At 42.1% G+C, this 26,912-nt stretch overlaps 3 long non-coding RNA genes across 3 annotated transcripts in view; 2 read left to right on the forward strand and 1 right to left on the reverse strand.

The window, feature by feature from the left end:
• Positions 1-13,897, forward strand: part of LOC130592756 (uncharacterized) — a 64,025-nt gene extending 50,128 nt beyond the window's left edge. Inside the window, exons 2-4 of the long non-coding RNA XR_008970647.1 lie at positions 12,267-12,368; positions 13,369-13,444; positions 13,849-13,897. This is a non-coding gene — a long non-coding RNA (uncharacterized LOC130592756). The remainder of the gene's footprint in view (positions 1-12,266; positions 12,369-13,368; positions 13,445-13,848) is intronic.
• Positions 9,425-17,193, reverse strand: LOC130592754 (uncharacterized). Its single transcript, XR_008970645.1, has 3 exons — positions 17,009-17,193; positions 15,804-16,022; positions 9,425-11,424 (listed from the first exon to the last, which is right to left on the reverse strand). It is a non-coding gene; the product is annotated as an uncharacterized LOC130592754 (long non-coding RNA).
• A 321-nt stretch (positions 17,194-17,514) lies between these two features.
• The window catches only part of LOC130592757 (uncharacterized), a 37,189-nt gene continuing 27,791 nt past the window's right edge, over positions 17,515-26,912 (forward strand). The window contains exon 1 of the long non-coding RNA XR_008970648.1: positions 17,515-17,705. This is a non-coding gene — a long non-coding RNA (uncharacterized LOC130592757). The remainder of the gene's footprint in view (positions 17,706-26,912) is intronic.

Raw genomic sequence — 26,912 nt, forward strand, 5'->3', positions numbered from 1 at the left:
GAGGTTCCATGTGAACATCAGGAAAAATTTCTTTACTGTGAGGGTGACAGAGCACTGGAACAGGTTGCCAGGGGGGTTGTGGAGTCTCCTATGTTGGAGATATTCAAGGCCTGCCTGGACAAGTTCCTGTGTGATGTACTCTAGGTTACCCTGCTCTTGCAGGGCGGTTGGACTAGATGAGCTTTTGAGGTCCCTTCCAACCCTTGGGATTCTGTGATTCTTGGTAAATCTGTGCCTTCATAACTACTGCTTACTTTTGTTTCTCTATTGCAGTTTCCACTAAATTGATTTTTTTCTGTTTCTGCGCCTTGGAAACTGAATTCTCTGCCACGTAGCACCTTCTGAGTGCAATTGCTGTACAGAGACATCAGGTCAGAGTGGAATGGTACAGATGCAAGACATAAAACATGTATTGGAAATTTTCCGTCCTAGCTAGTTTTGGGGAGAAAATGTGGATTTAATGAAATACAAAAGAAGTACAGCACCAACTGGCAGTAAATGCATTATTGTTACTAAAAATGCACCCCACAAAATTTTCTGATGTTGTCTTTTTTTTCTTCTTCTTTTTTTTTTTTAACAAAAGGCAATATTTTCCATTGAAACACCTTCTTTCCTTCATTGCTGCTGCCCTGGTTTTAGACCAGAGTAGTTTGGGCTGTATCTCCTGTAACAGGCAGCAAACCCGTCCCTATTCTCACTTCAAGTGTCACTGCTCACAGTCGTTACTTGAAGCTGCACTCGAATTCATCTTCTCTCATTTGTTCCCTACTTATTGATAAGGAGTGGAACAAGAGATGGCTGCTTTCCCATGAGCAAGCAAATAGTATGTCTACAAAATCAGGGTTACATATTTTCAAATACTTTTTCTGGCTCGGGATCTATGGTATGTAACAAGGGTTTCATTGCGTACTAACAGTGTGGAGATTGCTCAGAGGGGTGAAATAAAAAGATGGATTAGTTGACTTTTTGGGGATCTGAGTGTTAATTGGCTCCCTAATAAAATCATCTAGTTAAACTGTCTGCTCAGTGGTATAGCGCGGCAGTGAGGGAATTTTTGAAGGCACCCTGCTAAGCTGATTGTGCTTCTAGATAATTAATTGAAATGAGGAAAAATAGCACATGCAAAACAAAAGTAAGAAAAGGAAATAACAGATTTTCAGCTGTTCTTCCTACATAAAGTTGCAGAGATTAACTCACCTGATAGGAAAGTAAGTATCCTACTGAACAAAGTGTTTCTTCTTCTCAAGCAACAGGTTTGGAGAGCCTCATATTTCTGAAGGCGCAAGGAGGAATTATAAAACCATTAAAATGCTTTGAACAAATATGTAAAGATTTTATGTACATTTTAGTGGGTTTATAATATTTTAAAATTTTGGGAAGGTAGTTTTAAAAATAAGTTTAAAAGTTCCTGTTCTTTCCGGTTCATTTCTTGTTGCTCATATTTGTTTTTTGCCTCCCTGTACAGTAGTCCTCTTGACATATATTATCCAAGGACGATTTATCTTTCTTTCTAATTGTTTTCTAAGTGTTTGTATTTATCCCATTGGTCATCCTCATTAGATTATCCATACTTGGCTATATTCTAATATTGATTTTGTTTCCTTTCATTCTGGTATTAGTTACAAATTATACCTTTATTTTTGCTTGGAATGTTTTCAGGTGATTGATTACTGAATGAATTGAGTGCACCCACAAGCTGTGGCTTGATTTAATCCACTTAGTGCCAAAGATTTTGGAGCATGCAAACTGAAGTTACCGCACCCTCTGCAAATAAAGGCAGTGGATGTTTTTTCTGGATGTCAGAGAGCTGTGCCTCTGGGTCCACCTCTTGGTCTTGAGTACCCATTCTCACCAAAGTAGTAAGTTAAACCCCAGTTTCTGTTGTGCCAGTGGATTTCTGTGGCTCTCAGAGGAGAGTGAGCTGTTTGCAAACCCTTGAAGACATGAGATGTATAAATTGCAGGCTCTTTAGGGAACATGATTCTCTATGTGTGGGGGATTTGTTCTCTTTATAAAGAAGAAGGGAGTAAGGTTTGATAAGAGGCACTCACATGTATGTAAAACAGTGACTTGGGGTCAGTAGGAAAAATGGTGTATCCTATTATAGCTGAACTGTCCTCTGAAGTCACTTCCCCAAAGATAACACAGCTTGCTTTTATGCAAATGAACTTGCTGTGAGTTTGACATTGAAGACAGTGAGCTTGGAATTATTTTGACTGTTTCCAACCTTTGCTATGAGCTGGGTAACAAATAGATTCAGCGTGTGCTGCAGCAGACTTGATCAGAGACGATGGTGACAAGCAAAGTTCTCTGAACCTGAGCTTACAGGCAGGGTCAGCTGCAATGGCAGGAATTATCTGAGGTGTCCATTACCCTGGCTTCTACACTGTCAGGTGTGGTGTGGAAATGAGAAGACCATTGCAAGCAGAGCTTGCAAGGGGTTGTTGATAACCCTTTCATTCCTGAGGTTTGACAAGCCCTTACAATCGTCATGTCATATGCATTCCTCCTCCTAGCTTTTTGGTTGTTGTAACCACACAGTGCAGAACCTTCAGTGACAAGAGCCATAATTACCTCCATCTCCTCCTGCTGCTGCAAATGAGCAGAAAGGAGAGTTCAGTAATCAATTATCTGAATTTTGGAGAGAACCAGAGCAATGATAGTCTCCTGTTTCCTGGAGATTTCAAATGTGCCTCCTTCCTTCACAGGCAGATGCAGCCCCAGCTGAAACAGGGAACACGGAGAAAAAGGAGGGAACATGGAGGGGGTGCACACTTGACCTGGCAGCCTACAAAATGCTGGTACAGTCCTGAAACTACCCCTACCTGAAATTATACTTGTCTCACAAAGAGTCTGGTGTGTGGATGAGAGAGAGTTTAAGAGATTAAACATCTCTGAAGAGCCGCCTTCTTGTTACACATGATGAGCAGGACTCACTTTATGCATTTTACCTGTCAAAACCTTTTGAAGTTTGTGACTCAGGAAGTTAAGCTTGTATTACTGGTTCTGTTAGTACTTTACACAACTGGTTCCCAGACTGTTTCCCTCCTCTTACCGACTCTCTCCGTCATTTGGCCTTAGTGTCATGTTCCTGCCTTTCCCTTGGTGACCACCATTGTATTCCACCCCTGTGAACACAACCACTGCCTTCTTGTAGGAATCTAGCAACTCTCGAGACCCTCATAGCATCCCAAAGATGCAGTTGCTCTAGAGGGTTGTGGGAAGAAGGTATGGTAAGCAGCTGGCAAAATTTTTCAGTTAAAAATGCAAATGACCAGTGTCACTGAATAAGCTGCCAAGAGCTAGGATATTTATTTAGCTCCATTTAGGAAGCACATACTAATGCACTTCAGTGGGGTGTCTGCTTGTGGAGCAATTTTTAAGGCCGCAGTGCAATACACAGTCTTACTAGAGGCAGTGACAAGTACATTTATCAATGATAGCAGCAACAAACCAAAGTAAAACACAGTCATTATTACTTAGTCCAAGTTTTAATGCAGCAAAACGTTAAACATGTATTTAAGCCCCACAGGGCTTCCCCCAGTGCTAAGATAAGCACAATTAAGAGATTTGTTGAATTGATGGCTATAACAGGTACCTGCAGATACAAAACTCTGGTACTTTGTCTCTTGCTACATTTCTGTACAGTCCATGTCTCTGTTACATTACATAAGAGATTAGGCTACAAAGAAAGTTAGAAAGAAACTGTAGAAAAAGTCTCTGTTTTCATCAGATCTCTTTTTTATTGTTATTAAAATAAGAAGAAATACAGGGCAGTATAACCTGACAAAATGTTGTATACCGTAGCTCTTTATACAGACTAGGGAAGAAGCTTCCTCTCTAAGTCTTATTTTCATAGCCTTGAATCCCCCTTCTCTCATAAGTTTCTCATATTCCATAGAACAATATGAAAGTATGAAAGTTAACTAATTTAAATGATATAAATATGCATAGCCATTATCTGTAAGATTTTATGGGAATAAGGATAAAATATCAGCCTTAAATTTCAAAGTGTACAGTAGTCAGTTCAGATAGGGCTTGGGTTATATTTTTTATTTAAAATTCTTCAAATCTTTTATTCTCTCTGTATTAAATCCTCTGTATCAAATAGATCACTACATCTTCAATACTTAATTATCTGCACTATAAAAAGAAATCCCCTTTAACAGTTAGGAAAATATTTAAACAGCTCTTTTTTCTTTAAAGAACTGAAACATGATGTACAATGTATGAGCTAATCTTCTACTGATGTATACATGGAGGTCCAAATAAGAGTAAGAGACTTGCTTTCTCTGATCTTGGCAACTTTTGCATTCAGTTTTTAGGCCATCATTTTATGGATGGTTTGGGACTCCAGACAGATTTAGCTGCATGAATTTACTTGCAGAGTCACAGCCTTACCAAGTAGTAGCCGCATTTCTTTACTTTCACAGAAAAATCTAGGTTTGTTAGACCTAAACATGACCACCATCTTCTTTCTCATGCTTGAAGTCACAAGCAGAAGCTTTTGAAGTTGGTGAGGGTGGGATCCTTACCTAAAGGATCCTTACCTAAAGCCTGTGGTGAAACAAGAGAACTCTTTGAGTTCAGATATTCCTGAGGAAGAAGAGCTATTTGCATCCCCTGGGAAGCAGAGGAGTCTGAACTGGACAGGAGTGGGACAGAAAAATGGAACTGAATTTTTTCACTGATGTCAGTAATGTGTTGCCTTAAGGAGATGTGGCAGAAATGTGGTTTTGGAGGTTAGTCCTATTTTTGAAGGTATTCAACATCTCTGTCTTAGACCTGCTAAGGGTCTGAGACGAATGAAACATGGAGCTTCTGGAAGTTTCCCAAGATATACTCAGATTGTGGAGCCAGCTTTACTTGTCTCCTTCAGAAGGGAATGACCTCTCCATGTTGTATGTATTCTCATCAGAGCGTTTTCCTGGTTTACCTGCTGTATAACCATTTCTAGCTTCTCTGACATCCCTTCTCCTTGGCATATACCCTTTCTACATAAAATGGTGTAGTCCTGGAGTGCGTCAGAGGGGACCACACACAGTAAGGTTGGCTCTTTACAGGTTCCAGTACTTTGATTTGATGGATGATCCCACATCAGCTTGGAGCGACCATGATCAGGTATTTAAAAGAAATGCTTGCTGTGCAAGCCACAGGACCTCAGCAAGGCAGGCTTCCAGGGAAAAAAAATGAGTTTGGAAATAAATTGAAACATTATAGAATTTAATCTAGGAAGGCAGACAGTGAGAGGGAGTGGGAGTTTTGACATAAACTAGAGGTTTCTAAGGAGCCAAGAGCATTCTTAGAGTAAAACCTGCCTATGCTTTTGCATTTTGATTTCTCTTCTTTCATAGTTCTGAATAAATCAGGTGTAGGCTTACCTTGGGGAGAGAAGAAGGGAAAGTGGTATAAAGGGGTGAATTGTGAGAGCTTCAGTCACCTAATTTGCCCACCTTCTCCTTCAACATCACCTGTACATGTGCAGGGAGAGGCTTCTCACTGCTGCTTGATCCTAGGTACAGGCAGCTATAGGCAGCTGCACAGCAGCCGAGCCAGGGGTCATTCTCCCTCTTCACAGCCCTGCATTCCACTCTGAGGTCGAGCCAGCAGAGCAGAGGCTGGTGGAGGAAAGGGATTTCCACATTCTCACTGAAGTTGCACCCTCTCCTGAAAGCAAACACAATCCAGATAGAATTAAAGTTCTGTACTATATTATGGAGCTGTACAAGAGTGTCTGCTGAAACATCCTCCTCTGAAGCACCACACAAACTATTGGTATACTTGACAAGCTTTGCTCTGATGTCTCCTGGCTCCCTGGTGTGGAATGCATGGGGCAGCCTTGCCCATGTACGTTAACCAAGTCCCCTTCTTTTGCCCTATAGATTAATTCCCAGGACCAGGGATTTATTAACAGCTTTATTAACAATGGCAGTCCTTGCCCTGGGTCGTCATTGTGGGTATTGAAGTGCTCTATGTAGATTAAAGGCACAGGAAGCCTAACACGTCTTTTGCTACCCAGAGGGTGAGGTACAGCCTGATGAGCCCTCTGGGATGATGTGCTTCCCTTCCCGGCCTCCATCAGCATGTGCTGAGTGGTGTCACCCCCTCCTAATGCCCTTCTGCAGGAGGTGGCAGCAGAGGCAGGGTGATACTGGGCAAAGCTGGTGCAGAGGGAAGCTACACCTGGAGAAGTGCTTTGGCAGGGCACCAGCAGTGATTGACTTGCTGGCCTGGAGAGACAGGAGAACGGAATATGCAGGGGATTGGTGGGGAGGGAACAGAGAGCTAGGTGTCATGCAGCAAGGAAGAGTCTTGACAGATCCGTGCTGGCATTTTGTATTTACAAGCCATATTGTGACTGATGAGCTCCACAATAAAATCCCTACTGACTGCAGAGACTGCAGAAATGACCCTTTTTTTTGTTAGGGGGAGAAAGTACAAACAAGAGAGGGAAGAGGAGAAATCATATTTCTCAACTCTTCATCTAAGCAGTGTCTTCATTGAAAGAAAAATCTCTCCATCGTTCAGCGCTGTGCTAGCTTCCTGTGATGCAAAGTGAAGGGGACCAGCGTGGGAAGAGCCACTCAGCACTTCAGAGGCTCGGGGAGTATCTCTGTGTGGCAGGTATAGCTGGTGAGGAGTGGGGAGGTGGGGGTAGAGGTGAGCTTACTTGTATTTCCAGCAAGCTACAAGGACCTCAGCTGGCCTCTACCACTTTTATTGTGATGGGCTTTAAATTAGGAAGTAGCTTTGGGATCCCACTTGTCACGCTCAGCAGTCACAGTTCCTTGCTCACAGGGGTGTTCGGGGGAGAAATTACATTTATGTGTGTGCAAGGAAGTGTCAGAGGGGGAGGTGTTACTGCCATACCGGAGAAGTCATTCTAACCTGTCATCCTGCAATGCCATCCTAACCAGCTGTGACGGACGCACAGACATGAGGATGGGTTTTAGGATGAGGTAGCTGGGATCTGGGGAGGCATCCTGAAGCGCTGGTGCAAGAGCAGCAGTCCCAGTTCCTCAGAGCAGTTTATCTGTTTCCAAGTCACTACTCTGGAGGTGACAACCCCCTTCCCCTGACTCCAGGGCAGAGCTGTTACACTAATGCCTTTGGTCTGCCATCAGAAGGGAAAGAGCTGTGTCAACACAGAAGGTGCTATTTGCTGACAGGTTGTTAGAGACAAAGGAGACACAGGCAGGAGCAAGAATAAAAACAGAAGTTCTCAGGTAAAATATGGGCAAAAAAGAGAAGATTGATTGTTTAAGTCACAAAAGATAGAAAAATGAAGGGAAAAGTAAAAAGACTATTAAATTGAATATGCCTGCCCTTTAGAATAGCATTGATAAAGGCTGGGGATGTGAAGTGTAAAGGTTGAGACATATCTAACGGAGGGTCACATCTGATGAAACGACAATTTATGGTTAGAGAATAAAATAGATGCTGTGGATGACGTGGGTATCATTTCTAGACTACCAGGTATTAGGAGGCTGGAGGGAACACACATCAGTAGGTACATGAAGCAGGTGTCTGAAGACCATCCAACTATGAAAAGAAAAAAATAAAAAAGCTCCTGCTTATTGCTTTACTTGCTTCCCCATCCAGTCCTGCTTGCTGTAGGGAAACCAAATGGAAAACTGAGTAATGCAATATACGGTCTGTGTTCCCCATTGCCATTGACAATATGAGAAACAATAACTTACTGATGTCTTAGGTTTTTAATGAAGATGCTTGTTAGGCTTCACAGTCTAAATGCAAAAGAAGTGTTTGTTCTCCAAACACAGCCAGGTCAGGATGGGGCAGGGAAGGGTGAGCACAATTAAAAGAAACAAAAATGGTGAGAAAAACCTGGATAGTGACTGAACTAATCAAGACAAGGATGATTACACTGAATGAGCAGCCTTCGCCATGTAGACATATTAATATTGCAAATCATGTCAGCCAGTGCGGTGGCCCAGCCTCTTGGTGGCTACATCTGTTTCTTTTCTATTAGCTGCAGCATCAAATACAGTCATCAGGAAACGGACACATGCACTCTCATCTCCGGAGTGCATCGTACTGTACTAACTGGAGCCCACAAAAAATAGCTAGATTATTCCCTCATTCTCCCCCATTTTTTTTTGCCTGTCACTGTTCAACTCTGCACATACCTGCGCTCTGAATCATATGGAACTTTTTCCTGCATTGTATTTTTTTTACTGAAATGTTTCCTTCAAGTCCCATTCAGTGCAATTGCCTCTTACCTCTCACCCCATCAAACTGAGAGTAAATGCAAACCCCAGAGTATAATTTACAAAGACATACTGTTGAATCCCGCATCGGACTCTTTTGCTTGAAGCCTGTAATTGTATCCTGTAGAAAGCCAAACCTAATTTGCTCATTCTGGAGAGCACTAGGTTGTAAAAAATCGAACCAAACTGCTGCACTTAATAACAGGAATAGCTTTCTGTACCTGATGGAGAAGTGATTTGTGTTACGTAATATATGTAATTACTATGAAATTATGGTTTTGTATTATAGGATATCGTAGCCTTCAATGAGGCAATTTCATTGCAGCTTTCCCAGGGTCTCTCAAGTGTTTGGTTTGGAGAAGGCGGTCAGCACAACAGTCTTTTGCCAGAGTCCCAGCATCACTGAAGAAAACAGACCGTAATTAAGTGCAAATGTGTACCCCCTTCTTGCAATCACTGAGAGTGTTGGGGTGGTGTTGAGTAGTCTGCAACTTGTTTTTACAGACTCACAAGGGAAAGCCTGATGTATACAAAAACCACATGACCTAGTGAATTAGACTTGCCTCTCACACCCAGATATATCAGTGATTGCCTGATCACTGCAATATTTGTGGGGATGTCTATCTCTGTAAAATGGTACTGATGGTTGCTCACCTACATACGTCTCTGAGAAGGTCAGAGAAACAATGTCCTCTCTGATCTGTATTACTGAGAAACGCAGTGGCTCTGCACTGCTGTGTGATGGGCTCCTCCCTAAGGTTCTCTGCTGTAGATGTTATTCGTAAAGTCTCACTGTCTGACTAGTGCTTCGCTGAAGGGTGCAGTAGCTCAAGATTACATGTGGACATCTTTCTGCGCTGAGGAATTAAGGGTTTGCTACCATTCTGTACCTGTTTTGATCCCAGGAATCAGAAGTGTTTATGTATACAAACCTGTATTAGTGTGCATGTCTGTGCATGTGTGTGTGTGTGAGACAAAGAGGTGGTGATGATGAGCACACCCTTCTTCCTTGGATTCCTCTAGGGATTTTCTGCATGATGTTCTGAAGTGACGGTGAAGTTTCACACTTCAGAGTCAGGGTTTACGTGGTTACCAGGGGGCTTTACTTGTAGTCATCTGGGCTTTCTTTTCTCTTTTCTTCCGATGGTAGGCTTTTTGGGGTTTTTCTTCTGCAGACTTCCAAATAACAGGGCTTATAGCCAGAAATCACTGAAAGCTGACTTGGGTCTTCCTGAGCTAGCTCAAAATGCTGTTGTATTGGCTGAGTTCAGCACTAAGTTATACTTTCTTTTTTGCTGTCCTTTGGGGCCTAGAAGTGAGTTGGCTGCCCAACAAGGGATATTTTTCCTAGCATTGTAACTTTTTACTTGGTCTTAGGTCTGACTGATTTGGTGTGACGGAGATTTGTTGCAAGAAAAGCCATAGCTTCCTGGGTTTTATGAAGTTGGGCCAATTTCACTGAAATACCTCCCAAAGGAAATTACTCTCTTCTTCCTGAATTCTTTCTGTCTGCTATGAATCGTTCACCTCCAGGAACCCATTGTTCCCAAGTTTGGAAGTTTCTGCATCTTTCAAGTGACTTCACACTATTGGAAGCAGCAACTTCTCTTACCTCATTGTGCTTCTAAGACTTAACCTGTGAAGTTCCTGGCAGCTTCCTGCTCTTGTGTCGTCACCATCCTGTCACAGGGGAGTTTTCAGCCACTGCCTCATCCTGCTTTGCATTTGTATGTGCTTCCCGGTGTGAATTGGTTTGGTGTCTTAGGGAAATAGTGCAAGACCTTCAGAGAAAAGAGGAACCCACTCAAGTCATGCCACCCAAGTCAGCAGACTTTTCTTCCAAATAAAGAAAAAAAGGGGAAAAACCCCAAAACCAAAACGACACTGAAGAAACCACAAGCCATTCAAAAGAGAATTATAATTTCAGAGAAAAATGGAGTAACACCCGTACTACTGTTTGCAGCTTCTTTCAGCATGGGAGGGAAGTGTTGCTTGTAGTTCAATCATAAGTGATAATTGGAAAATAGATGTTACAGTTTCAGCCCTTTTGTGACAGAAAGCGTGCGACTGAATTACGTCTCCTGATGACACAAGCCAGGCACAAAACACTTCATGCAAACGTGCTCTGAGGACAGCCTGTTTAGGTTATTTCATCCTTGAACTTTTTTATCACTCTTAGTACTGGCAGATACTTTTCCCTTCTCAAATCACTGTCCTTCAGCCTTTTCCCACCATATGCCTACCCTCTTTTCCACTCCTCCTCTTCTCCTGTGGCAGTCCTTACCTCTTGCTTTCCACTGGTATTGCAACAGCCCTTCTCTCACATCCACTTCGTGTTATCCCTGCATCAGTGCATCTCAGATCTCTATGGCAATGCATTTCAAATTACTTTCTCACCTCTGCCTGCCTCCCTAGTGTCTGCCTTTCCAGATACCATTGCCAGTCACTTAAAATCATTGTGGCAAAAAACGTGTTCCTTATTCATATTCCTCGTTCCATGTTCCCCAGATGCATTACCTTGATTTTCCCCTCTCTAACTCTGCACGTTCAGGACACTGCTAAATCCTAATCCTCAGTCCTTTAAAACTAAAATTTGTCTTCTTACTCCCCAGTTCCCAAACCTGCTGTATCAGTCTGGTGTTGCTTAGGGGGAAGGTTTTGTATAAGCAACATTTCTTGCTAGAAATATAGAACAGAAGTGTTTGGGTTTGACTTTTTGGGACCCAAGAATGAATCTTCAGACTACCAGTTAGGGGGAAATATTAATAAAACCCCTCATTTTCACTTGAACACAAAATAAATTTAATCCATCATTAGGTAGAGAACCCTACAATGTAATTTTAGAGTTATTTTTTATAAGGTTGTAATAGGTATGGCCCCATTCCTAATGCGCTGCAATTAGCTGTGCTGCACATAGATGCACTGTAAGAAAGAACGGGGAAGTTGCTTTTTCTCATTCAGCCTAGCTTGGTTTCAACTGTGCCCTAAGGCCTTGGTTCTTACCCCAGCAGATGCGTAGGTCACTGCCAAATAGCTCTGGGTTTGGTTGCTTGTTGCATTGTGCCATATGTCAGCTGCTGTGCCTGTGCAAAAGCTGATGCAAGCTTTTGCTCTCTCTTAATGCCTCTGAGGTAATTCTCCCCTTACGTGAACTATGTTTGGTTGCAGTTTCGCTGCTGAGCTTTGCAAAATTGAGCTGTAATAAAACAAAAAAGAGAAAAGAGAAAAAGGGGGTGGTAGCTGTCAAATGGGAAGTAGTGAACAGCAAGCAAAACGGCACTGTCTTTTATTCTGTCCTGATGCAGATGGGCATCTTTGGGACAGCTGTAGAAACAGGAGTGAAATGAAAGTCTAGGGACTGTGTCAAGGGCCAGCAGTGCAGCATACCTGTGGCTGCTGCACTACGCTCCCCAGGGGAGCACGTCTCTGAGCAAACGCCACTGCTCTGTACTTTTTAGGCCTGTTGTCTGATTTGGGGATGGAGTTTGAAGCAGAATACGAGGCAGAGTTTGCTGGCGAACAAGTGAAGAGTGGGAACTGCGATGTACTTGGCTCTGAAAGGGATTTGCCCATTCCTGGAGCTGGGAGATGTGAGAAAGAGGGAAAAGCAGCAGTGCTCTGAGTAGTTGTTGGGCTTACTTAGGAGAAGGCAAGCCTCACTCTGCTTGCTAATGCACTAGCTGTGCATTGTTGCAGGCTTTGGGAAACTCAAAACGGAAAACTCTTCTAAAGCTGAGCCTTTGCTTTCCACACACAATCTGCATTTCCTTTCAGAGGACCTTTTGGGTCTATTTTCCTGCACTGCCGAAAGAGGGTTTTGTTTCCCTCATGATGTTTTTTGAATTCCTCAGATCCTGACAAGAAACCCAGTAGGAGCCAGGGATCGCACTGGTCCTGCAACCCACTGATGCGAAAGCAGTGAGCTGCATGGCTGTGTGCCCCACAACGCCCACAACCCAAAGGAGTCACCTCCTGTTTCCACTTATGCAGCTCTGGCTCGATGTCCCACCTTCATAAGCTTTTTTTCTTTTCTTGCAGCCCGAAATATCCTCTACCTCCTGCAGATGTCCTCTTGAGGGGAACTACAAGTCCTCATCCATTAACGCAGATTCCTCATCTACAGGTTTCAAAAGCCTGAAGGTAAACTTACTTTTCCTCCCTCCTGCCCACACAGCTAGGTGCTCCTAGAGAGGGAAGAATTCAGATTGGCAACTGCTGACTGAGATGCTTCCTATTATTTTGCTTATCTTCCTGTAAGCGTGTTCAGAGCAAATGTTTAGTACGCTGCAGATGATGTAGTTACTGATAATGGATCCTTGCTGCTAGGGGACGTGCAGTGATTTACCTTCATCAAATTAAATCAGAACAGGTGTTGCCAGCTCACTTCTGAATCAGAAGGTGAGCAGGTGCCACTAAGTTGCATCTGGCAGTGGGAGCAAACAAACCTAGGCCAGAGAACTGTTGAGTCAGGTGATTTTTAATTTGGTGCACACCCTGAGCAATTAGAAGCAGCTTTCCAAGGGTTCTTCTGCACATCGCTCTCATACAGAAATCAGAATTTGCATTAGAGAGCATTGTGACTATTGCCTTCGACACATAAGGCACTTTCTTTGCTTTTTTAACAAGGAGCTGTGCATGTGGAGATTTTCCAAAGTGAGACTCCTCCTTTTGTAAAGGCTGAGGATGGGAGACCAAGGGGGAAATTTATGCTCCGCTGTAGCAACTCCACAGATCGGTGGCTGTGGGTCTGCTTCTGCGTCGCAAACTGTCTCCAGTGCAGAAGTGGAGGGTTTTCCTTAGCAATGCCCCGACTCTTCATCACTGCTTACAGGTGGAGGGGTCAGGGCTAGATGTGCAATGAGACCTGTGCTTCTTCCTTAGAAGAACACATCAGGCCACTACACTGGTAATGATCAGAGTGTCTGTATCTGACCCTCCGTATTTGGCTAAAATCAACGTCTTTGAAAGCACGGATTAATTCCTCTCCCTGCTGTATGTAAAAGCATTTTTGACTAAGTCATTTTCAACCAAACAGTGTTCAGCCAGGGCAGTAAATCACACAAACAATATTAATCACTTTTTGGTCATGTTTAATGGCCTTAAATTGCCTTAGAAATTGCTTCACCTAATTTTATTTCAGTGGGGCTCTACAAGGGGTCCAGCTGCAAATAACCTCTCAGAATCAAGGCTGAATTACTGCAGATACCTCTGTAAAGGTAAGAAGGCAGATCCTCAGATCATATAAATTGGTGCAGCCCTGCTGATGACTGTGATGTTATGGTGATTGATACCAGCAGGGCCATAATACAGCTAAAGTAAATGGTCTGCAGATTTAAATGCCTGCTGCTAATGGGTCCCATGGTAAATCAATGGCTCACTTGTTAGTTTCTCTTTAAAATGGACTCAGAAGGTGTATTAATAGAAAAAAAAACAACAGAACAATACCAGCTTAGCCAGTGGCCAACACGGGTAGCACTATAGCCAGTTTATTTCACATTTGCGTTTAGACATATGGCCTGATTTATTACCATAGAAGATGCTTGTGCCAGTATGCAATAGGTCTAAGATAAAGTCTGAGACCCAGAACAGCCCAGCAAGTAACTTCATGTCTATTTTTCAGCCATCTTAAAGTGAGGCAAGAAACAGTGAGTGCCCTTCCAGTGGACCTGGATGGGAATGAACCTCCTCGCCCTATCGGGGTATTCAAGAATTCCAGTATTTTTCCTATGTCCCACCAGGGATGAAAGGTCCTTTTAAAACTTGGATGAAAATCTCCAAAATAAAATCAAGATGGGGCCAAACTAAATATTTGACTTTAATAATGTTCAAAGAGTATATTTTGATTGTGACCTCTCTAAGCAGTTGCCTCTTTTTAGTACAAAAGGAACATGGGGTTTTTGCTTGTTTCCTTCAATTAGGAAACAAAACTTTTCACTTTAAAAAATGTCAAAACAGCAATTCTTGATCATTCAGAGGTTCTTCTGATTTGTTTTTAAAGCTGAGAGACTTGAAAACAAACCTCTGCCATCAATCAATTTCGGTTTTGACAGATGACTGCTTTCTTTCTGTTGTGGGGGAGGGAGAAGAAGAGTTTAGTCCCGATATTCCTGACCACTTCTAGTAATTTTTACTTCTGTTTTGAAAGCCTGCTGCCTTACATAGGCTTTAGCCCAGTTAAATGAAGCTGCACTGGGCAATGGGGATGCAGTTTTTTAGATGCCTTTATAAGCTCATTTTCAAATGCGTACTTTAATCTTCCTTTTTTTTTATCAGTGACCAACATGATTTATAAAGCCTCGGAGTGATTTATATTCTGTTCACATGATTTAGTGTCCTTAGTGAATGCAGTTTGGTTGAAAATGGCTTAATGAAAAATGGTTTCTTTACAGCATAGATGGAGCTTAATCCATGTTTTCAAAAATCAGTCTGATTAAAGCCTTATAAGGATGAGATGAAGGCACTGTCTGTTGCCAAGGTATCTGCTAGAAATGTGGTTCTCAGGGAAAGGCCTGAAGGCTTTACATCACAAAAGTTACTTTCCAAAAGACTGTGGTGACGAGACAGCTTTGGGTTCCCAGCTCAGACAGCAACGCAGCAAGGCTTTTAGGGGAAAGCAAGGAAATAAAACCAACCTGATTAAAAAATTAAGCCCCAGAGAAGACCAGCTCACCTGGTATCTCATACCAGGTAAGGTCACTGCCTTTCGCCTAGTTGTTCAAAGTCCGTGCATTTGGCCCTGGGGAGAGGATGTGAAGGTCCTGCCCAAAGATGGGTTTCCTGTCCACAGCTTCTGAGCGGCTGTCCTTCAATGGGAGCTACAGATTTGCAAGTAGTTTTTGGTGAGGTTTTAAAGAAATGAGCTGCACTTAGGCTGACGTTGTCAGTGGGTGGTGATTAGTGATGTGGTTTGTTTAAAAGTGCCTCATCTTCATTTTTGTAGTTGTTTACAACACATTGAATGGCTCCTGGAAGGCATTTGGGCTCCATGAAGTGAAATGGAGTCAGAGGATTTATAGGTTTCCTTCTATTGGAGGCTGTTCTGCAAGGCAGGCTTTTCAGGCCCACGATATACCCTGAAGCCTTACACTTTTTTGGTGGTACAGGCCAAAGTCTAAGGAAGACTGAGCCATTTCTTCAGCTGTGTCCGCTGACATCATGTTTGTTACAGGCACTTCAGCACAACGGAGCACTCGATCCTGGCATGTTTCTGTGGTCATCCCCCAGGAGCGGTTTTCCCTACCTGATGGTTTTATTTTTGCACACAAGCTTGATGATGCAGGTAGGTTTCTGGGTTTCCCCATTGTTTTCAGGTCAGGCACTCACACATGGATGTTATAAGCTTGTGCCTGATTTTGACACAGCCAGTATAAACTGTAACTCAGCTGATCTTAACTAAACCATAGATCTGCATACAGCATGATGTGAAAGTAGAAGAAATTGGCCCTTCTCATACCGCAATCCAAACTATTCTTTTTTTTCTGGACTTCCATGGAAAGAAATGCCTTTAATGAAGTTGCATGTTTGCTCACTTCTAAGCATATGCTTAAGTGCTCTCCACAGTAAGGATGAACTTACCTGCCTCAGTGCTGTCCTGAGGAGAAGCTTAGATGAAACAAATGGTGAGATTATTTTCCCTGAGGCAGCAGAACTTTGATTCACTTTTCACCTTCTTCTCCAGCAGCATGTTTGTTTTCATTGAGCTCTGGCTTGAAGTCCTGTGTTTTGGCAATAACAGGCTTGACCGCTCTCCCCCACCACTGCCACCTCTGAAGCAAAGTCTGTTTTTTGTACTTTCTGTGTTTGGAGATGGGGGAGTGGAGGAGTTGCTGATAGAGGTAGCCAGTGATGGTCACTAAATGTGTCTGCTCCGTTGAAAGTAAGGCAGCATACAACAAATGTTAAAGGGAACAAAATGGATTATTTGTTATCCCTGGGGGAATTCTACCCTTAAAGCGATGTCCCAGAAACCCAGATGGAATGTTAAATTAAAGCCAAAGGCCCCCCACAAGTGTGTTAGCAGAGAAAAAGCTCCTTATAGCGAAGACCTTTGAAAATTAGAACTGAAAAATAATATTCTAGAAAAATAAAAGTTCTCCTAAGAAAACAGAAAGCAAGGAAATTAAAAGCACAATAGGGACCAGCCACAGTACTTAGGATGCGAAGGCTCTGTCAAGCAAAATGCTGTTAACACAACCCCCTGACTTTTTCCACTGTACATGTACACATGCACACACTTAATTTGAAGTGGCCTTAAGTTTGCCTTGAGATCACCAACTGAGTTTTAAATTAACACAGGGGTGTCACACTGTCATGTACCATCCTGATGGCCTTCTGGAAGAAGTGTTCTCTGCGTTCAGGAAAGGAAGGGTGAGTGCTTTCTATCTCTCTTTCTTTTTCCCTGAAAAGTGTAAAGAAATTCAACAAAACATTAGGGAGAAGCACAGGTATCAGTCAAGAGTCTGAAAAATGATTTAATTTTTCTCTCTGCTTTTGGGGTTACCTTGTCTGTCTCCTCCCTCCTCCCAACTGATCCACATTGTCCTACATGGCACAGCACTGTGTTTAGTAAAGAGGCTTCTTGCTGTGTTGATTTAAACACCAGCAAGGTTCTGCCCCATTAAATTCAGCGAGGATTCATCAGTAAGGTACAAAGGACATGGCTCTTTCCTTTACAGGCCAGAGGATCCGCATGACCTAAACACGAAGCCGTGGAATGATAGACCTGGAAAGTTATTATAAAAGTAGACATAGCATTAAGGGGAGTTGTGCTGACTTACTACCTTGCTGATAGGCCCCAAACTCCCTCTGTGTGTGTGAAAATGAACTATCTTTGTATTTGCTCAGCCATAAGCCTCCTTGCTGAGTTTGCTGATAAGTTTACCAGATATTGCCAAGTCAGGTGTTGCATCAGTGACATCTGGATTGGCCGTGACAATCTCCAAGTAATGTGGCTTGTCCCAGTGTCCTGAAGTCCTTTGAACTCAGCCTCGTACCAGTTTTTTCTGCTGGGCACAGGTCTTTTCTTATTTTTTATTCTCGAGCTGCCATGAAACCCATGTATGCATTTTCAGAGGGTTCCACAGAGGGCACATAAAACCCCTGTTCCTGTGTCAGTGTCAGATCCCACAACTGGGAGGTAAAGGGAAGAAGGGCATTCTTCCCATTATAGTGATGCCTACCATCCATCCGTTACTGAAGGAAAAAATAAATTAAGAATCTTGTTAGACTGTTAGGTTCTGATTCATTAATAGTGGCTATACTATGTGTTTGGCTGTTAACTGAGAGAAAATGAAGGTCCATGAGAGAGCTGTGTATCGGCTGCCAATGACTGAGTACAAAATGGGTGTCATGTCTGCAGACAGGCAGATTCTTTTCAGGCAGAAGTGAAATTCACTCACCAGATGCACCATAAGGATAATGAAAGTGGATCTAGACACATGTCTACCAGGCAGTGAACTGACACCATCGATCCATTTGGTGAGAGTCATGAACAAGCCTTCAAATTGCAGGGCTGTTTTGTTACCGACCAAATCAAATCACTGATAGAGCACTTACAATGCCTATTCTCTGTTTGCAGTCGTACAATGACTCATCTGGGTCACCAGGATTAGTAACGTAACAAGTCCTTGTGTAGTTATGAGCTCAGGGTCCTCAATCTAAAATAAACGATGTGGGTTTTAAAGGTATTTTTTAATATCTGTAAAATAATGCTTTAGTAACTCAGACTGATTCCTCAGTATTGCAAATTAATGCTGACATCCTGGACAGAAAGACTGAATATCTGCCTTCCTTATCATAGTTATTTCTAAGAGTCTAAACCATGATATTAGGATTGTGCCATGTGGAAGACATGATATCCCAGAGCCATAATGACTCTTTTTATATGAAATGAAGTATGTTTCAAACTTTGTTTGTGTATCAGCTCAAATCTGTCCTAGAACTTGACATGGAATGCATACTGAACAGTAAGATTTCTTCAGTAGTATATAGTTATGGTATCTATTCAACAACCTCCCAGTAGGTCTAAACAGAAATTCTTAATTCATTCTTTAGAGTTTGGAACAGAGTTTTTTTATGGACTGTATTTGTTGATGAATTAAAGTTGTCGTGTTCATCTGCTGAACTCAGAAACTGATCAGTTTTTAAATAGGTATTTGGACAGTAGATGGCCTAGGAGATGTTGAAGTTGTTAGAGTGCTTAAAGAAAAGTTGTTGGTTATTCAGTGAAATGAATCAATACTCTGCCAAATCTGTAATGAATCAACACCTCAGCATGAGGTTAAGAGTATCCATATTCTACAAACCCCGTGGTGTGTTGTCTTTTGGAGTAGGCATAAAACCCGTGAATAAACTGACTATTAGTCATTGAAGAGCCCCAGGGAACTTTAAGCTTAGAGATCTTGTAACAGATGGTCTGGGCAGAATTCTAACTAACTCATGTCTGATATTCATCTGCTGGTGTAAATCAGCACTGCTGCCCTGGGTTTGGTAATGCAGTAGGGATTTGTATCAAAAAGCTCCCTGGCCCTGCTTGCCTAACCCATCCCCTGTTCTTTTAGCTGAATATGCTATTCCTTTTCCCCTCCTCTACTGCAAACAGAAAGCAGACTGATTCCCAGCTAATGGGAATCAGTCAGTGTATCTTCTGAAGGTCTCCTTATTACCTGTGCTTGAGTTATCTCCCAGGTATTATACACATTTCAAGAATTTTGGTTGTTGAGAAGCTCAACATGGCCCAGCCCATGTGCTCACAGCCCAGAAACCCAACCATATTCTGGGCTGCATCAAAAGGAGCAGGTCCAGCACGTCAAGGGAGGTGATTTTCCCCTTCTATTCCACGCTTATGACACCCCAGAGTACTGCGTTCAGCTCTGGAGCTCCGCATAGAAGAAGGATGTGAACGTACTTGAGCAAATCCAGAGGAGGGCCACAGAGATGATCAGAGGGCTTGAGCACCTCTCCTGTGAAGAAACAGGGAACTGGGGTTGTTCACCCCAGAGAAGAGAAGGCTCCAGGGAGACCTTAGAGCAGCTTCCAGTACCTAAAAGGGACCTACAAGAAATCTGGAAAGGGACTTTTTACAAGGGCATGTAGTGACAGGACAAGGCATAATGGCTTTAAACTGAAAGGGAGTAGGTGAGACATTAGGAAGAAACTCTGTACTGTGAGGGTGGTGAGGCCCTAGCACAGGTTGCCCAGAGAAGCTGCGGCTGCCCTGTCCCTGGCAGTGTTCAAAGTAAGGTTGGACAGGCTTGGAGCACCCTGGTCTAGTGGAAGGTGTCCCTGATTATGGCAGGGGGTTTGGAATTAGATGATCTTTAAGGTCTTTTCCAACCCAAATCCTTCTATGATTCTATGAACTTCCATGGGTAAAAAAGTGATACAAAAGCATAATCACCTGACCTTAAAGCAAGCTGTTTTTCTTTATACGCCAGTAGGGAAATGGAGGGCTGAAGTAAATGTCAAGTTCTACTAAATCACACTGTTAGCATTTTAACCTGGTGTATATAATTCAGCAAATTGCAGAGCAGTGCATAGTCAGGCTTCAAATCTCGCCCGCTGCTACTGAAAAATTGTCACTCATAAGAAACTACCTAACTGCTAGTTACTGTGCCAGAGTATCTAAAATGTACAATTAATTATGGGGTAATAATTATAGTATCTCAGATACCTTTGCTGATAACTGAGCTTGACTTTTCAATAGCTGGTACTTCTCCAGTGTCATGATATCCAACTAGACTACTGTGAACCCTCTGAAGATAAAGCAACCTGCATGCAATTTGGTTCTAAGCCACCACTTAGCATTAAATTGTAGCCTTCTGAGGCTTAGGCATAGTGTGGTGTCATCTGGCATCTCCTGCCATTGCAGAAGTCTCTCTAGAGTCTTCACAATACTTCCCAAGAGAATAAGTAGTTTAGAGGCATTACCTGCAACCTAGCTTAGACCTGCTTCACTGCACTAAGGGATCTGCCCCTTTCACAAATACATAAGAATTATAGGTATTATGTAGGCTTATTCTACAGCCGCTTCTTCTTTTCTCTCTGGTTTATGGTGCATTTTGTCCTTTTTTTCTTCTTGCTTCAGATAAATAATACTGAGCTTCTGTCTTAACATTTTCCAAATGAATCCCGACTGAAATGCAAGCATTCAGTGCAATCAGTTGATTGTTTTAATACATTATCATTCCTTATTTTTGAGTACCTTTGATAAAACTTACAGAATCGGTAGCCTGGAGAGAAGAGGAGTGAGGAGTCATGTCATCTCTAGATCAAGTTTGTTACATGGAATTGGCAAGGCAATGCCTTTTTCATGAGTGCTTCATGACATGGACCTTTCAATAGACTGGATGTGCCTAAAGCAGATAATTGGCAACCTTTCATTTACCCTTAGTTTTACTTCTTTTTGTTGTAAAAGGAAGAGGAGGAGGTTGAAGGTGATGAAAATTAATTATCCTTTGGGTTTAAGGAGGCCACTGAAGATTGTGAGAGAGGCTTCCTAGAACCAGGTTACTCATGAAACTCAGATGCAACAGTAATGTTCAGGGGCCAGAAGTCCCACTTTTTTTTGTGGGCCTTTCCTTATTTTTGGGTTTTTATTCCCACATGGGGTGCCAGAACCACCCTTTGGCAGCCGAGGGTGCTCAAATTTTCATCTGCCACACAGTTCACAGCAATGATTAGCCTCTCAAATGTGGAGCTCACACCTCCCACTTGGCCCCTACTAACTGCTTCCCATGCCACCCCTAACCAGCACAGCCCCTTGTCTTTTTCTTTTTGGTCTGGCACCACAGCACATGCAGTATCTTGTTCCTCCAGTGGAACCATGTGGAGCCTGCTTTGAGGAAGAATATTGGCAGCAGAAGGAAGGGAGGGTACTACCTATTGTTGCTTTATCACACTAGTTTTTATACTAATTATTGTAAAATGCTGTGCATCAGAGGAGCTGTATCAGTAGCATAAAAGTTGTTCATACCATTCTTCATGAGTGGCACTGTTCTGTGAGGGACAGTGGATCTTCCAGAGGCGAGATGGAGTTCACCCGAGAAGACTCAATGTTAAATAACTTTCACAGTGTTATTATTTTTGTTACTGTAGTGTGTGGAAGTTGTAGTAACAGAACAGCCCCCCGCTGTGTTAGGGACCTTGCAAACAGAGTACAAAAAGACACTGTTTTTCCCAGAGAGTTTAAAACTAATTAGCCTTCTCCATTCCGGACATGGGCTCTGTACCTACAGCAAAGAAAAATCTTGTTTGCTTATTTATTAAATTTAGAATAGACAGCTCAGTTTATTTTTCCATTAAAAAGATGATGCCAAACTGAGTGCTAACATACATGAACTACAACCCCTCTGGTTTAATAGGGGAGGAAGGAGGTAAATGCTTGTGATTAATTTGGCTCATCCTGGTTAAAAAACAATAGAGATTTGTCTTAGCTGGTCTTAAGTAGAGTGGATACTTTAAACACAAGCAAGCTACCTCTCAGGCTGTGGATGATATATTATGTAGAATATGGTATGAAAAATTAGCCAGCACATTTACCAGACCCTCTAGGAAGCCCTGTGATTAAATTTAACGTAGCTGACCCTGTTGTCCTACATCTAATGAGCCAGAATTGATAGAAATGTCCTTGATCCAGCTGGTGGTTTTTAGTGTCAGATTCTAGTGTTACATAGTTTATCCACCTTAACCCCACCACTGATGCAATTGCTTAATGCACTGACCTGTCACCTTTCAAATGGTATTTTTGTTCTGCTCGGTGTAAAGTGAAATTAGACTCAGCTGCTTGCATAGGCAACGATATGTGGCTTTAGCCTAAAAAAGCAAAGTCTGGGTTTTGCTCTGAGACCTGTACTCATGCGAAGGTGAGGGCTGCCCACTACCCAGTACAATAAATTTTGCTTCATAAGTGGTGGGAAGCATCTTGAGGACAGCTTCTGCAGGAGCTGCCTGTGGCAAGGTGGTCAGTTCAGTTGAGCCAGATTTTATATCTTTTCCTTTAGGTGATGGTCTTCATAGGGTGGACCCTGCAGGCAGAACAGTACAATACTGCAGAGCAGTATTTTAAAGATGTTTAGATGTCCAATTTAATTTTGAGATGTAGAAATGGCTCTGACCCTGCAGTTTTGAAGTCACTGCTACTTAATCATTGACAGTGTCTATACAATCAAACCTCTGCAGCAGAAGACTTTGAGTGTTACTACCAGTGTGCTACCTACTCTCCATTGAGTCAAAATAGCAACTTCTGGAGCTGGTTTGCTGGTCCTACAATTTTTGTGTGCTAGTTATTGCAGGAATTGTTCTGTATAAAGGCACAGGTGTTCATGGAGGAATTAAGTCTGTTTGGTTTTGGGAATGGCAAATATTTTGACCGATATCATGTTTTAAGAAGGTTTTAGTTTTCAGAGAGTCTCGGGGTCTGCTAGCTTCATTTTTCTAGTATTTATTTTTCAATTGGGATGGTGATTGAAATCCAGGAGTGGCTTTTTGTTCTTGCTGTTGTTTCCTCGGCTTGTTCATTTGCTGTTTGGCAGTCACAGTAGTGCACATCTCCCCAGCAGCTTTCTTGAACTCTGGGTTTAGAAAAAGCTGAAAGGCCTTGGTCCAGCATAACACCTGATTGATTGTGTTCTGTTAAGCAAGTGTGTTTTCTGTCTGAAGATAGAGAGGTTGTTCTTATACTCCAAGTTAGACTCTAGAACGTTTAAGTAGGAGCATAAGCCCCTCAAAACACTGCGGTAGGGTTTCTGTTCTCATCCATAAATGGTAAAGGACCTGAGAAAACCTCCCTAATTCGGCATAAGGACCCTCTTTGAGTTCATCCATGTCTGGAGCTGAGACAAATGAAAGGGTTATTTTTCTTGCTAGGCAGCATTTCAGTGGTGATACTGTAACTGTCAGACTGAAGGAGATGATGGAAGGAGGGGCACTGAAAGTAAATGTCAAAGGGATAAAATATGGATAGGAGTAATTTAATTTTCCTTCTTTGTTGGGTCTTTTCATTTCATCTCGAAAGTGAATGCAAGCTCAGCTCCCAGATCTTCGCAAAATCATGCAGACATAATATAATTTGAGAAAATAAGTGGTCCACATTTTCTTGATGTGACGACATATGGATATTAGCATTTTTTCATTTCTCTGATCGATATACATAAAACATGCAGCAGGAAAACAAGTCATGCAATAAGACTCAGATTATTTTTTAATATTGTCAAGATTTTATCAGTCATCAAATGAGATAAAGGAAGGAGAAGTCAGTTTGAAATTGCATTGGACAGCAGCAAAACAGACTCTCTTCTCTTCTCTATTTGTGTCATCTTTTGGATTTCTTTTGTGAAGAGCTAACATTTTAGTAAGCACGGGGAATGGAAAAAGAGCAAGACTCTGCCTTGCTTCTCTGCAGTCCCTTTGCAAGAGCTACTCCTTTAATTTCCCAAAGGTTACCAGCACACTAACATCTTTTTTATTTTAATTTGAATTATGAAGAGTAGGAGCCAAGGGATCTTGCCCAAAGATCCTTCTTCCCCGCTCCGAACAGGAAATTCTTCGCAATTAAGAATGTCTAATTGAAAAGCCTTTATGGTTTTTGTGCTGTCTTTTTTGTTGGTTTTTTTCCCTCTTCCTAACTCACTTCATACGTTAGTTTCTCTGACATGGCCACAAAGGATAAAATTTACTGTGTAATTGGATCATGACAGATGAAAAAAGATAATGGTCTGTATTAAGTTATTACTTTGCAAAGTTCCCAAGCATTTGTTCACCTGAAATGGGTCAAGTGTGGCAAAAGAATTAAGGGAATATAATTTGACTTTTCTGTAAGGAAAACATCAGAACACTCTCCTGCCTTCCAGCAAACAGCACAAATAACAAACAGAGGCAAAAAACGCTGATACAGTTAAGGAGATAGATACAATACATGTATCTCAAACTTGTAGTTAGGGCTGACTTAAACAGAATTTAATATACCAGACACATTGCATTGCAAGTGGATTCTCATTTCACCAAAACACTAACAGATGTTTAATCAATAAGATGGACCATAAAGGGCAACACAATTAGTAGGTCCAAGAAATGTTCTTGTGTGATGTTAGAAAGCTGTAATTATGGACCAGATCTCATAAGTGTTTTGCACAGATGACACATAATACCAATATTCTAGCTTGCAGGAAAGACTGCATGGCACTTTTAATATGATTACAGGCACAGAGAGATAACAACCCCGATCTTACAGAATGCATTTAAACAAATATCAAAATTGTCACTGAATTAAAAAGAAAGAACAAAAAAAAAAAAAAAAAGGCAAAAACCAGCTCCTTGGACCCAGTTCTTTTGCCATGTTTAGCTCAGACAGGCACACACAACTCCCCCATCTTCCCCATCATGCCTCCCCTTATACCTTAAAGCAGAAGACTCGGAACTGCACTATCCTTCTCACCATTATCATGGGTGGCCTTGTACAGCTGCTGTGAGCAGTGGCTCTGCCAGCATGAGATGGGACAGGAGGCCTCAGCGGGAAAGGGAGTATCCAAAGCAGATGAGAGCCTCCTGTGGGTGCTCTAAATTACCTTTGAGGAGACAAGACTTCTAGGTCACACTGTTTTTCCATCACGTAATAATTAGGCTTCCAGCTGATCAACAGCACATCATAGTCCCTATTATCATATTATCTTTTACTTAGCTCTTGTGGTAGAAGGGAGAGGTTTCCTGCACTTGGAGTAGCTAAATAAAATGAAAGTCCTAGTTGTGAATCCTGCTCTTGAGTCTCTCCAGCAGAGAGAAGCCATTACTTAGACAAGTGTTCTCCCATCTGCACCACATTTGGAAACTTAACACTCCTAAATTACTGGGATTTCAAAAAATGTTGCCTTTGTGCATGATTTTGAACTTCCATATTTAATGGTTTAAAGGGATCAATACAGCAGTGTTCAGCAATCTGGAATTGCTATACTTAACCTGTAATTACAGCTCTTTACTGAAACTTATAGCTAGGCTGAAACCCTTCAAATCTTAAATTAATCAGACTCAACATAACACCCCTGCCTATAAATTCCAGAAAGGTAGGTTTATTTCAATATAGTGAATCACAGAGGCTTTGGCAACAATCTGAAGAGTGTATTTTGTCCATGGGAAAGGGAAGGAAGAAATAAGGTTGGATGGATTACGCAGAGGGAAGAAAAATCCCCTTTAAAGGCATGTTCTACAGCATAATTAATAAATAGTCAACTGATTGCCTGGTGCAGTGATAGGCTTCATTGTAGCTAATGAAGCTTCATCAATGTATGCCAGCTGCGAATATGACCGATAATTCTTCATGTAAGATTTATAAATAGCACAGAGGAAATACATTGTCAGAAAATATGAACAGTAGCCCTATTAATGCATACTTTTAATTTAGTTATTCCCAAAAAGCATACATCTCATTGCCATGGGCCTGACATAGTGCAAGTCATTTTACCCTGTGATGGATCCTCTAGGTGCATCCCATAATGAGTGTCCTGTTAAGTGCAGTCACAGGCTAACCCATGCATACACATGAGCCATGCCAATGGCCAGCAGGGCCAAAGCCCCAGTGATAACAGCATCTGAACCTAATGAGCCCCTGCTCAGCCCCACTGACTTCACTCTGGATTGCACCCATCTGCCAGTCAGTAGAGACCCCCACTACTCCGTGGGGTGAGGACCTTCATCCTGACCACCTGCCAGCACGGCACCTAAAAGAAAGGAGATATTGGTCCTCAAGGGGGTGTCACAGCTTCTTACCATAAATCTACAGCTGGCACAGGAACAGGTGTGAGGAAGACTGTGAGGATAATGGGGGGGGGGAATAGAGTGCCTGTCTTAGCAGAGGAGACTGGGGAAAAGTTGGCTTGTTTAGCCTGTCAAAATGAAAGCTGAGATGGGGTCTGATTGCTATCTATAAATACATCGGGATGATAAACACCAAGGAAGGAGGGTGATTTAAGCCAAAGGACGATGTTGGCTCAGGAACAAATGAGTCTAAACAGGCAATGAATAAATTAGGAGAGGAAGGATTCTGAGCACCAGAAGAGGGAGGCTCTGGAGCGTCCAGAGGGGACTAGTGGGAGCTTAACTCCTTCTGACACAGCATGTTGACAAGGGCATGTGCCAGCTGTGAGCTGGACTTGGTAAGGCAAATACTCACTTCCCATTCTCTGTCTGTCCCTTCTTAGCTGTCAAACAGGTGGATGGATCTGTCCCTAGATTCGGCCACTCCCCCTACTCAGAGACCTGTTCTGTGCACTTCTCTAGGTAGCATATGTTTTCTTTCATCACAAATGTCAGCAGTCTTCAGGTGTGAGGCACTCTTGGCTTTGGTAGGAACTGTGCTGTCTTCCAGAAGTCAGAAATTTAACTTACTCTGTGTATGAATATACATATAATTTTAAATAGGATGCCATTTTAAACGGTATCAAGTTTCATTAAATAGAAGTAAAAAAGCAGTTAAAATGTCAGAAGCTTGAAAAAACGATGAAGAATTTAATTTAATTCTGATACTGATTTATTTTCATAAAAGCCTTTTTGGAAGCACTCAGACTGAATTTAAAAATATATTTTTATTATTTTTGATTGTTTGTTTAATGACCTTTTTTTTTTTCCTGGTCAGTATATAAAAACATAATTTATTGTAACTAACTCATGCGAACAGCTTTAAATGCAATTTCTGTG

Source organism: Pezoporus wallicus, unplaced genomic scaffold, assembly GCF_028554395.1.
Source record: "Pezoporus wallicus isolate ANWC-B61680 ecotype Strahan unplaced genomic scaffold, APGP_CSIRO_Pwel_v1 contig_8721, whole genome shotgun sequence".
Lineage (NCBI taxonomy): Eukaryota > Metazoa > Chordata > Aves > Psittaciformes > Psittacidae > Pezoporus > Pezoporus wallicus.